General features: G+C 38.1%; 1 protein-coding gene across 2 annotated transcripts in view; it reads right to left on the bottom strand.

Annotated features, from left to right (window-relative positions):
- Positions 1–12991, bottom strand: part of LOC150109235 (uncharacterized) — a 415237-nt gene that overhangs the window by 162326 nt on the left and 239920 nt on the right. The gene's annotated exons all lie outside the window — the stretch shown is intronic.

Here is a 12991-nt window from a genome sequence, read left to right as displayed (position 1 = left end):
TGAGTGCTCGTTCGAAAGAGAATCATGGTGTGAAAGAAAGGCAAAAAATTGTTAAGAAAGCATTGAAAAAGAAAACGAGTGATTTGAAAACTGTAATGGATGATAAAAAGAACAAAAGTGAGGCGAATGAGGTGGAAGGAAACAAAATTGAGAGAACGAAAGAAACCAAAAATAGCTGACAAAAGGATCGAAAGGGGGAAAAATGGAAAGAATAAATGAAAGCGAAAATTGGATGCATGGACCGAAAGTACAGAAACTCGAAAGGATGAATGAGAGTGAAAGTATGAAGTGGGAGTCGAGAGTTTGAAAATTAGAAAGATTGAATGATAGAGAGAATCTGACAAGAGATTCGAAAGTTGAATTGGGTTGGATGAGGCAAGAGATGAGATCGATGCAGAGTGAAAGTAAGAAAATTTGGGTGAAACGATCAAAACAAATCAAGTAGGTACGAAAGAGTTAACAAAAGATGAGCGAATGGCATAGTATGGTGACTCCATTAGTAAAGGTGTGCTGGATGAGAAGATGCACAAGGCATGTTTTCCAGGTGGTAAAATGAGTAGAGTGATTGAGGCAATGGATATGAGGAGGGAGCGAGAGAAGGAGATGATGGTTTTAATAGGTACGAATGACTTAACAGAGGACAAAAAGCATGTCAGAATGAGTATCAGGAGGCTGCTTAGACGGATAAAAGAGAATAGTGTGACAGGAAGGGTAGTAAGCGTGTTGCCTAGGCATGACTGGTGAGATGAGGCAGAGAGCAAGGATTATGAATGATATGTTGGCTGAAATGTGAGGAGAGGGGGAGTACAATTTGTTAATGTGTGGAATGAGTTTGAAGGATGAAGTGAACTGTATGGTAGCGATGGACTGCATTTGAGTGATTATGGTGCGAGTCATTTGGAGAGACTGTGGCTGGAAGGTAGAGAAGTGAGTATGAAGAATGAATCAGATCAAGTGGGAAGTGATGTAGAAAAGCAAGAGAGTACGACAGGAGAGATTGAAGAGGTAGTTATGAAGGAGGAAGTAAGTGGCATGAGTATGGAAAATGAGAGAATGGGTGTGCAAGATAAACAGGGAAATGGGGAAGCTCAGGGTGGACAGTGGTACACAGTGTGAGAAAGGTGGGTGCTCCAAGAGGATGTGAAAGCATATGTAGACAGTAAAGGAATGGGATGACCTGGGATCAAGAAGAAACATTTGAATTGAAGAGGGTTCTAAAATGAATAAGCAGAAAGGGAAATGGCCCCAGTCAAGCATGGAGAGATCACATCAAATGAGTGTTATCAGTGGAACTAGCTGTAGATCCAGGAATGAGCTGTTGTGTTTATATACAAATTCTAAAAGTGTAAGAATCAAGGAGGCAGATGAAATGGTTGCACTAATTGAGTCTGTTCACCCAAAAATTGTAGGAATAAGTGAGACATGGTTAGATGAGGATGACATCCTGACAGGAATAAAGATGGAAGGATATGATGCGTTTCGTGAGAACAGAAGGCGTAAAAAGGGAAGGGAAATGCTATTGATGATAGAGAAAGAATTATGTCACTACATAACTCTACATAACAGAGAAATAGTACCAGTGGTTTTGAGGCAGTATGATGTGAGATAGAGGTGAATGGAATGAAATACTTGGTTGGATGTTGTTATAGACCAGGAAATGTGGGTGGTAGTGACTATGAAATGTATAATCAAATTAGCCTAGCAAATAAGAAAAGAGTGATCATTATGGGCAATTTTGATTATGGCAATATACACTGGAATGATGAGATAGCAACTGGAAGTAAAGAAAATGAGTTTCTTGAGTTTTTGAGGGATAACTACCTCAGACAGTATGTAACGGGGCAAACGAGAATTGAAGGTCTTCGATTTGGTCATCTCATCAGAGGATGTAATTATAAATGAATTGTCAAATCACCCCCAATTGGTGAGAGTGACCATGAGGTCTTCACACTGCTGGCAACCTGGGTGGTTGCCAGCAGTGTGAGGACCTCTGTGAGAAAAGGGTATATGTGGAACTAGAAGGAGGGGATGATTATGAAGAGCTCAGGAGACAGGTTGCAGGTGTAGCATGGAATGAGGAGTTAGCTGGAAAAGAGATCAATGCAGCTTGGGGGATTTTCAAAAAACTATCTAGTAGATGCAATGTCTAAATGTATTCCAAGGGTGAGAAGGTTAAATAAGGTAGGAGTGAAATGGATGAATAAAGAGATTAATCATGTGATACAGAGAAAAAGGGCATTATGGAGGCAGCATAAGAGAAGTGAAAATAACCAAATCCATGAGGACTACAAAGACCAGGCAAGGTGGCTGAGTTGGTTGGTGATGGTAGCTAAAGAGAGGTATAAACAGCAGTTAGTTAATGAAGCCAAAAAGAATACTAAGGAATTCTTTAGATATATAGCCAGCAAAATAAAGAATGATTATGGAAGAATGACATTGATTAGAGAAAATGGTATAAAGAGAGCTGTTCCAGATGGTGTGCTGGAGATATTTAATGAGCAGTTCATAAAGGTCTTTCAATCTTGTGAATGTGACTTCATGGAGAGATTGAGAGCAGTTGATGATGTGGAAGAGAGACTGAGTGTAAGTGACCAAGAGGTGTATGGGGAGTTGAGCAAACTAGACGTAAATAAGGCTGTGGGACTTGATTATATCACCACATATTCTGAAGGAATGTGCCAGGTAGTTGACACCGGCCTTGACATATTTTTTTGATACAGTCTTGCACTCGGTCAAGTTCCTAAGGAGTGAAAGGAGGGCAAGATTGTGTCACTTCATGAAGGAGGTGATAGAACTCAAGAATCAAATTATAGGCCTATCTGTGTGTGTCAGGTGTTGTAGTTAAGTTGTTGGAGAAGCTTGTGAGAACTAGGATCCAGAATTGAGTTGACAACAATGGTGTTATCTTTGATGGACAGCATGGATTTGCTAAAGGGAGCCTGTTTTAATAATCTACTTACTTATTACAATAAGGTGACTGGTTCCTTGGACAGAGGAGAAGGATACAGAGTAATATACTTAAATTTTGCAAAGGCTTTTGATAGATTACCACATGATAAGTTGATAGTCAAACTGGAGTGGATGGGGTTGGATATTATATTGGTGCATTGGATTGGAGATTGGCTATCTGATAGGTATCAATAAGTTGTGTATGGGGGAGCGATATCCACTAAAAGGAAAGTTACTAGTGGTGTGCCTCAGGGATCTGTTTTAGTGCCATTGCTGTTTAACTTGTATATTAATGATATCGGTGAAGATTTGGATGGAGATATTCATTGCAGATGATGGAAGGTTGGGATGAACCTTGAAGAGTAGAGAAGATGTTGTGGCCTTACAAGAAGACTTGAATAAATTGAGTGATTGGCACAGGAATGAGGATGTGAGTTCAATGTTACAAAATGTAAGATTTTAAAATTGGAAAACAAAAATGGGATGCAGAATTTATGCTTGGTTAGGATATATTGTTGGAGGTGGAGGAAATAAGAGTTCTGGGGGGGGGGTGATAGTGGATAAAGATCTGAAATTTAGGAGACACATAGCCAAAATTGTGAAGACAACACAAAGGCTTCTGGGAATGATGTGGAGGACACTGACTTGTAGAAGTAGGGAGATTCTTGTTCCATTGTATAAGGCTTTGGTTAGGCCACACATGGACTATTGTGCCCAGATTTGGTCACCTGGTTTTCAGAAGAATGAGGAAATGTTGGAGAGGGTTCAGATGTGACTGACTAGGGTAGTTTCTAACCTTTGGAATGTTGAGTATGAGGAAAGAATGAGAAGATGCAACGTGTGCAGAGTCTGGTGGACAGGAGGAGGAAGGGAGATATGATAGAGACTTACATATCTCCCTTCCTACATATTCGGAGGTGGAATTTGAGTGTGTTTAAAGCATGGTATGGTGAGCTGTGTGTTTGATAAAAGGACCTCTTAGATGAGTCTGTGACTCCATGGGGTCTTGGGTAATAATAATAATATTGTAAAAATAGAGGTGATTAGAGTGTCCTAGACAACTGCTGCCATCTCACATTCCTAATTATGGTATTTTCTGAAACAGCAGGAGTTCTATTGATTTCTATAACAAAATCCTAAGATTCAGGCGGGGAAAAAAGTGTAAAAATTATAGACTGAACTCAGGACCAAGCTACAAACTGCAAAAACTTCCTCTAGTTTGCAACTAGGATAAAATCTATAATGGTGTTCTAGCATAAGGGAAGATATCACAAGATCAAGGCACAATCTTCAGACTTTTTAATTTATATGTATATATTGATTTCAAATGTAAAGTTCTTTTCACTTGGTTATACTACAAATTATAGATGCCAAGAAATTATATTCTTGGTTTCATCCTTTATCCAATTGTAATCAAAACAAGGTTTGCATCTGAAGTCACGTCACGAACTGTGCTGCTTGTATATAGAGGCAAATGACTTTACAACAATTGCCATAGTGCCTTAATGCAAAGAACATATCCTTATGGACAAGTATAATGATATGCATTATGGGAGGGGTCCATTACCCAGACTAGTTTTGACCTTTAATGAGGTCTCATCAGTGGGAGCAAGACCCAGAAGTGATACCAAGGCTGAAGTAATGCAGAAGTTATATTTCCATATACAAGTATACTTGTATATGGAATCTTGTTGACTGAAATATATAATAATGGGCATATATTCAGACTTTTCAATTTATATGTATATATATTGATTTCAAGTTGAAAGTTTTTTCACTTGATTATACTATAAATTATAGATGCCAAGAAATTATATATTCTTGGTTTCATTCATCCTTTATCCAAGTGTAAGCAAAACAAAGTTTGCATGTGAAGTCACTTCATGAAATATACCAATATATTTGTCCATAAGGATATGTACTTTGTATTATGAGATACTAAAGCAATCAATGTGAGGTTGTTTTCCTCTAAATATAAGTAGCCCAGTCGTGAAGTCACTTCACTACAAACTTTGTTTGCTTACACTTGGATAAAAGATGAAACTAAGAATATAATTTCTGGCAATCTATAATTTATACTGATTTGAAATGACCTGACTATAATATATGGTCAGAGTAGAAGAGCAACTGTACCATAAAATCCTGCAAATGGAAGAAGGAATGGGAATTTCGAGGACATTGAAAGTATACAATGAGTTTTAAAAGAGGTATACCGTGAGTAGACATATCGATACAAAATTAATAACGGAAAAAAACTCACGTACAAAGATTATTTAATAGTATAATTTTTGCCTGTGTGTCACAGGCATCTTCAGTACATTAAGCTCAAATTAAACAATAACTGACAATTCCAAAAAGCGCCACCTAAGTAGCTGGTGTAAGATAACTAAAAAGATCAATAAATTTCCTAAAAAAAAAAAAAGTAAAAAAAAAAAAAAATTCAATACAATAAAAAGTTAAGAAAGATTAGCTGATATGTAAAGTACTATCTCCTATAAAGGGGATAGACGTAAGCCGTCGGATCTGTTTAAGTTAGGAGAATGAAGTAGAGTTTCACATGTTTCTTTATAAAGGCGTTCCATGAGAAACTGATTTTTGTGAAGAACTCTTGTCTTTCTCCAATGAACTCTGTGTCTAGTGAAGATGGCATGTTCTGCAAGTCCGGACTTTTCAGGTTTAAAGTATTCAATATAAGATTGGTGTTCTTCTAGCCGAATAGATCTTCCCGTTTGTCCAAAATAAGATAATCCATAAGAGCACGGAATCTGGTAGACACCTTTGTTGCCTTTTGACCGTTTAGAAAAATCTCCACCTTTCTCACTTCTCCTAAGGACAAGCTTCCACATCTTAATCATCCAGGTGTCTACCAGATTCTGTGCTCTTGTGGATTATCTTATTTCGGACAAACAGGAAGATCTGCCTCTATTCGGCTAGAAGAACACCAATCTTATATTGAATACTTTAAACCTGAACTTGCAGAACATACCATCTTCACTAGACACAGAGTTCATTGGAGAAAAACAAGAGTTCTTCACAAAAGTCAGTTTCTCATGGAACGCCTTTATAAAGAAACATGTGAAACTCTACTTCATTCTCCTAACTTAAACAGATTCAACGGCTTACGTCTATCCCCTTTATGGGAGATGGTACTACTTTACAAATCAGCTAATCTTTCCTAACATTTTATTGTATTTATTTTTTTATTTTTTATTATTTTTTTATTTTTTATTTTTTTTAGGAAAGTTATTGACCTTTTTAGTTATCTTACAACAGCTACTTAGGTGGCGTTTTTTGGAATTGTCAGTTATTGTTTAATTTGAGCTTAATGTACAGAAGATGCCTGTGACACACAGGCGAAAATTATACTATTAAATAATCTTTGTACATGAGTTTTTTCTGCTATTAATTTTGTATCGATAAGCATACAATGGTTCCAGCGAAGCCTCATTAGATGAGAGTTCCAATGAGAGGTAATTACTGGATGTTGATTTTTCTAGTTTCAGGGTAAAAAAACTATATTTACATATGGAGCAAAAGAAAGAATGATTATGGAAGGATGACATTGATTGGAGAAAATGGTATAAAGACAGCTGTTGCAGAAGGTGTCATGGAGATACTTAATGAGCAGTTCATAAAGGTCTTTTAATCTTTATGTGACTTCAAGGAGGGATTGAGAGCAGTTTATGATGGGGGAGGAGAGACTGACTGTAAGTGAGCAAGAGGTGTATGGGTGAATTGAGCAAACTTGATGTTAATGAGGTTGTGGGATCTGATAATATATTACCACGTATTCTGAAGGAACGTGCCAGGGAGTTGATATTTGCCTTGACATATTTTTTAATATGAGTCTCGCACTGAGTCGAGTTCAAGGAGTGGAAGGAGGACAAGATTGTGCCGCTTCATAAGAGAGGAGATACGAGGGTAGTCTGACACCCTCGTATCTCTTCGTTTTCAACCTAACAATGAAAACGTAAATAGTAAGTTTTCTGTAACAATGAAAAAACAAATTTATAATTTCAAAATTATTTTTATTTTTCAACATAATCTCCCTTAAGACTAATACATTTATTTCAGCGATGCTCCAGTGCCATTATCCCATCCCTGTAGTGATTCTCAGTAAGATATTCAAAATACCCCTCTACAGCTGCAATCACTTCTTGATTTGAAGAAAAACGCTGACCAGCAAGCTGGTCAGCGTTTTTCCAGCAAGCACACTTTGCACAAAGCTTTTACATTTGCAATTCTTCATGCAAAATATATCCTACACATTCTTTTGAAATGCCTATAGTCTCAGCAATTTCACGCACTTTGACTCGCCGGTCATCCAATACCATATCGTGCACTTGAATAATCCATATGAGGCCTTGATCAGATCTCATATGGATTATTGTGCACAGATTTGGTCACCAGGTTTTCATGGTGATGAGGATATGTTGGAAAGGGTACAGAGAAGATTCACAAAAGTAGTCAGTAGTCTTTGGAATGTGAAGTATGAGGACAGATTGTAAGTTGCATAGCCTCGTGAATAGGAGGAAGAAGTGGGGGGGGGATATGATTGAGACATATAAGCTGGTCAGGGATTGTTATCAGGTAGACATGGAAGAGATTTTTTATAGAATGGGAGAGGGGAGTAGAACAAGAGGCCATTGCTGAAAACTGTATAAGGAGGGTACGAGCAAAGGAGTGAGAAGTAAGTTCTTTGCATGGAAGGTGGTGGTGGTTGGTGAGTGGAATGCATTGCCTGAGTGTGTTGTGGTTGTGGACACATTAAATCAGTTTAAGACACAGTTGGATGAGCATTGTATGCAATGGTGAGTACCTTCCACGATGAGTCTCTGATTCCATGGAGGTCAAATGTTGATAATAATAATAAAAATGTTAAGGAAGTTTTAGAGTCTCTTAGCATGTATCAACTGACCTTCATTAGGGCTTCCTCTGATTAACACGTGATCATATTCCAACTCCCCACTTTGAAATAAATTTATTTAAATTTAAATTTATTATCAAGGCCTCCATGGAGTCAAAAGACTCATCGTGGGAGGTCGTTTTTAGGAAACACAAAGTTTATCATACCACTCCTTAAACCCATTGACCGTTCCCACTTCAACCACTCTCTCAGGCAATGCATTCCAAGGTTCAACCACCCTCCATGCAAAGAAACCACTCCTCACCCTCTCGCGCACAGACTCCTTTCGTAACTTCCAGGGATGGCCCCCTTGTCATCGCTCCTTCTTGCCATTCCACCAAGCGAAAGAACTCTCCAATGTCTAACCTGTAACTGCCTCTCAACAGTTTAAAAGTCTCGATCATATCACCTCTCCTTCTTCTATCCACCAAACTCTGCAGTCCACATTCCAACAGTCGATCCTCATAACTCATATTGTACAGTCCTGAAACTATCTTTGTTATCTGCCTCTGTATCCTTTCCACAGTCAATTTACCCCCATTAAATCCTGGGAACCAAATCTGAGAACAATAGTCTAAGTGTGGTCTGATCAGAGTCTTATACAATGGAATGATAACTCTTTTATCTCTGCAGGTCAACATCCTTCTCAGTATTGCAGCAATCCTCTGAGTTACCCCTCACCACCTTTGCAATATGCTCCCTGAATTTCAGTTGTCTATCAATCATCAACCCCAGATCTCTTGTCTCTCCCTATCTCCTCCAGTACAACTCCTCCAGTCGAGTATGCATCCTCCCATCGATGGTTCCCAAACTTCAAGACTTTACATTTTGCAGCATTAAACTGACATCCCCATTCATTTATCCATCTGTCTAGTTTATTCAAATTCTCTTGCAGGGCTGCCACATCTGCACTATTACTAATAACCCTTCCCAGCTTCACATCATCTGTAAACAACTGAATATCCCCTTGCAATCCATTGACAATGTCATTGATATAAAGGTTGAACAATACAGGTCACAGTACTGAGCCCTGTGGAACACCACTTGTTACCTTCTGCTTCCTTGATAATGACCCACGTACACAACTCTCTGATACCTATCAGTCAGCCAATCCTGAATCCATTTGACTAACCTGACATTTAAACCCATTTGCTGCAACTTAAATATCAGCTTATCATGTGGCACCCTGTCAAACGCCTTTGCAAAATTTTAAAAAAATGGCAGTATATGCCTTTCCCTCATCAACTACTCTTGTCACTTTATTATAAAAGGCAATCATATTACTAAAGCAAGAGCGCCCCCTTAATAAATCCATGTTGATTCTCACAGATAACATTACCCTCGTATGCCCAACGCTGTATATAGTCCCTCACTAATTTCTCCAAGACCTTAACTACTGATGACACACAAATAGGCCTATAGTTAGGCACTTCCAGTCTGCTACTGCCCTTATGCCGTGGCACTATCTTACCAAATGTTTGCTTCAAAGCTTACATTCAAATGTTCAAACCATGAAGTAGGAACAATCTGCTAAATTTCATTAAATCTCTCTCTCTTTCTCTCTCTCTGCAAAATATACTGTGTGTGTGTGTGTGTTAGATTTATATAAATAAAAATTCATTGAATAATTAAAATGTGTTTCACATGTTTGTAATTTATCATAATGCAAATGATATAATTATTTATGTTGGAAGGATCATAATTATAATCATTCACTTTGGAATGAAATATGATTATAAATTATCCCGAATTGCCTTTATCTGAGAGAGAGAGTAGGCTGGCATTACTAAAATTTTAAAAGGGATATGCAGGCTGAAACTCTGGGAATCATAACTGCCTTAATGAATGCAGCAAAGGAGTGGCATACCAGCTGCTTTAATATGCCATGATCCCTACTCTGCAGACTCTGCCCATCCTAAGGGATGGATGGGTTGAAGAAGAAGAATCTCTTCTCAATGTAATGACTGGTTTGTCCAAAATATGAAAGCTAACAGTTAAAAAAAAAAGAGATGATAGTCTGTCTTTGGTGTGAGTGCTTTTCTGTATACGAATGGCAGTCATGCCCTCTGCTCCCTTAAAGCAGCCTTTGAACGTGATCTGTCTCATCGTGGAGAGAAGTGGTGAATGATATGTATTGCTTGAGGGTGTAATCAATGTGGAAATAAATGGATTTAAGACATGGTTTGATGACCCTTTTCATGAATGTGTAGACCTCCCCATGATAAGTCCTTCAACTCTTTGGAAATCTGATATTAATAATAATAATAGTCTCCCATCAAATTATCTCATCTCAGTCCTCTCTAAAATAATGGAGAAGATCATTAAATCAACTTCTTTACCATTGGAAGTCCACTAGTTATATGTATTCTGTCATTGGATTGATATCCTTTCTTTCATTACTTACCTCTCTAAATGCATAGAAAAGTTTGGTAAAACTAGTGCAGTCAGTGTTGACATTTACAGGAATTTTGATCAGGTCTAGCAAAAAAGGCCTTTTTTTATGTCAGTCTCTTCAAAACTGTTTTCTATAGCACAGCATACTTATAGCATGAATAGTCTGGATAATCAAGAAACCCACCTTGTTTGGAGACCACACATAGTATTTTTCCAAATCACTTCAGGCCTCTGTTAAAGTAGGGTAGTGGTGGTGGTGGTCTGGCACCAAGGCACTGAATATCATCAACAACTGTTCACAAACACTTATGGCACACTGGGACACAAACTAGGCCGGAAAGTAGAAATGCTATCCACTCAGCTAACCAGACTAGCAATCTATTTTAATTTCTCCACCAATGCTCCAGTGCTTCAGCACTGTGGAAGAATATTATTCTTCCAACTGTTGGTCAACATCCACACACACACACACAGTTCAACTCCAAACATATCATATACTAACCCATCATTTTCTTTCATTCATGGAACAGCCTTTCCCCAGACTGATTTTCCCAACTCTTAAAAAATGGTATCAGTAGAATACGTCTTTCTCCTTAATCACCTGCCCAATGGCTGTTATGTTAGAGGTCTTAACCTTTCATGTGTTGGGTCAAATAATAAAAATAAACAAAAAATAATAAGAGAATTAGAAGTGAAAGAATCAGAGGTATGCCAAGGATTGATTAGAATAGATATTAATAAGACAATGGGAAGGAATAGGTGGCATGTCACCATTTTTTTTAATTTTTAATTAAAAAAAAAAAGAAACTTCCAACATCTTTCTCTAAATCCAGAGTAATTTAATAATAAGGTGAGACACCTTTTGGCAACTCGTATAGGTAAAGATGACTTCTCCATTGCTTCCCCCTTGGTATCATCACCTCTGGGTCTGGCTTCCACTGACGAGACCTCAATAAAGGTCGAAACCGGTCTGGGTAGTGGCCCTTCCCTTAATGCATAGGATTATACATGTCCATATAATGGTCCACCTTTACCATAAGTTGCCTCAGTTCTGAAGATACTTCAGATGCAAACTTTGCTTGCTTACACTTGGATAAAAGATTAAACTAAATTTATTATGTATTTTTAATGAATGTGTGAAAGAGTTTACTATGCTTTTGACCTGATTATTAAATTCAAGTCTTGCAGTGTGAAAGGTTCCTAAGAAATGGAAAAAAAGATAAAATAGTACCACTCTAGAATTATAATTCTAAGATAGAAGTTTCCATTCGTAGACCACTCTGTATATCTGCAGTTGCACTCAAGATAGTGAAGAGCTTGGTTAAGAATAGAATACAGGAATGGACTGATAGATCTAGGATTCTAGGTGATGGTTAGCATGAGTTTGTGAAGGGTAGGTCTTGTTTTACCAATCTATTTATGGTAAAAAAAATTTATGGTAAGGTGATAAATGTGCAGAATACGTGAGATTCATTTACAATGATATTCTCAAATTTTGTAAAGGCATCTGACAGATTATCGCATGGTAAGTTGGTACACAAGCTGCAGAAGATAGGATTGGATAACAGATTTGTTACACAGATTGGCACTGTGACCATTGTGGCACTATCAAAAAAAGGAAGGTAACCAGCAGTGTATCTTAAGGTTCTGTTCTTTAGCTCCTGCTGTTTAACTTCTTTGTTAATGACAGTTATTATTATCATCATCATCATGGGCAACTTCAAGGAGTCCCTAGACTCATCGAGGGAGGCCCTAAACATCATGTTAAGAACAACTATTCAACATCCACACAGTATCTATATACTTTGCCTTGAACTCATTCACAGTCATGGCACCTACAACAGACTCTGGCAACTTATTCCACTCATTCACTACACTACAAGTAAAAAACCTAGTTCTAACACCCTTGCTAACCACACTCTTGCCCAGTTTCCATGGATGACCCCTAGTCCTCCCTCCACCAGTCCTGTTCTGAAAAATATCCTCTGAATTAATCTAATAGAAACCCTTCAGTAATTTGAATGTCTCAATCATATCACCCCTTTTTCGCCTATCAACCAATTTCTGCAACCCACAAATCTTCAACCTGTTCTCATAAGGTTCATTCCATAAACCTGCTATCATCTTGGTCACGTGCCTCTGGATCCTTTCCACCTCCTCCCATCAAGAAGAAACCCTGGCGGCCAGATTTGACTGAGTCAAGATGGGGTCTTATCAAGGCTCAATACAGAGGAACAATAACTTGCTTGTCTCTGCTCGTCAAAGTATTCTTCAGTAACCAAGTGATTTGATGAGCTGATTTAGCCACTTTTGCAATGTGCCCCCCTAAACTTCAGCTCCCTATCCACCAACACTCCCAAAAAACAGTTCATGTGGATTGACTGGGGATCTTAAGTTGTTTACTAACAGCATAAAGTTGGGGAGAATTAAAAAGAGTACTGCTTGTGTCAGTTCCTTTCAGGACAATTTGAAGAGACAGGATGAGGTTCTGGATCTAGGGTAACTGTTGAGAGTGAACTAAAGTTTAGAAGGTACATTGTCATTTCAAAGACTTAAAGACAATGCATCACATCTTTGCTATGATAATGATAAGACAGTGGAGAAGAATGAAAAGAAAGATTGGAGAAGGTCCAGAGGCAAGAGACAAGACAATATCAGGTTTGTGATTTGTTGGTTACAGGAAGAGGTTTATTATTATTATTATTATTTGACACCTCCAGGGAGTCCCAGGACTCATCGAGG

This window comes from Typopeltis vanoorti, chromosome 2 (assembly GCF_054136105.1).
Source record: "Typopeltis vanoorti isolate ZY-2024b chromosome 2, IOZ_Tvanoo_1.0, whole genome shotgun sequence".
Classification (NCBI taxonomy): Eukaryota; Metazoa; Arthropoda; class Arachnida; order Uropygi; family Thelyphonidae; genus Typopeltis; species Typopeltis vanoorti.
The sequence above is the reverse complement of the archived record's forward strand: the minus strand, read 5'-3'. Positions and strand labels throughout refer to the sequence as shown.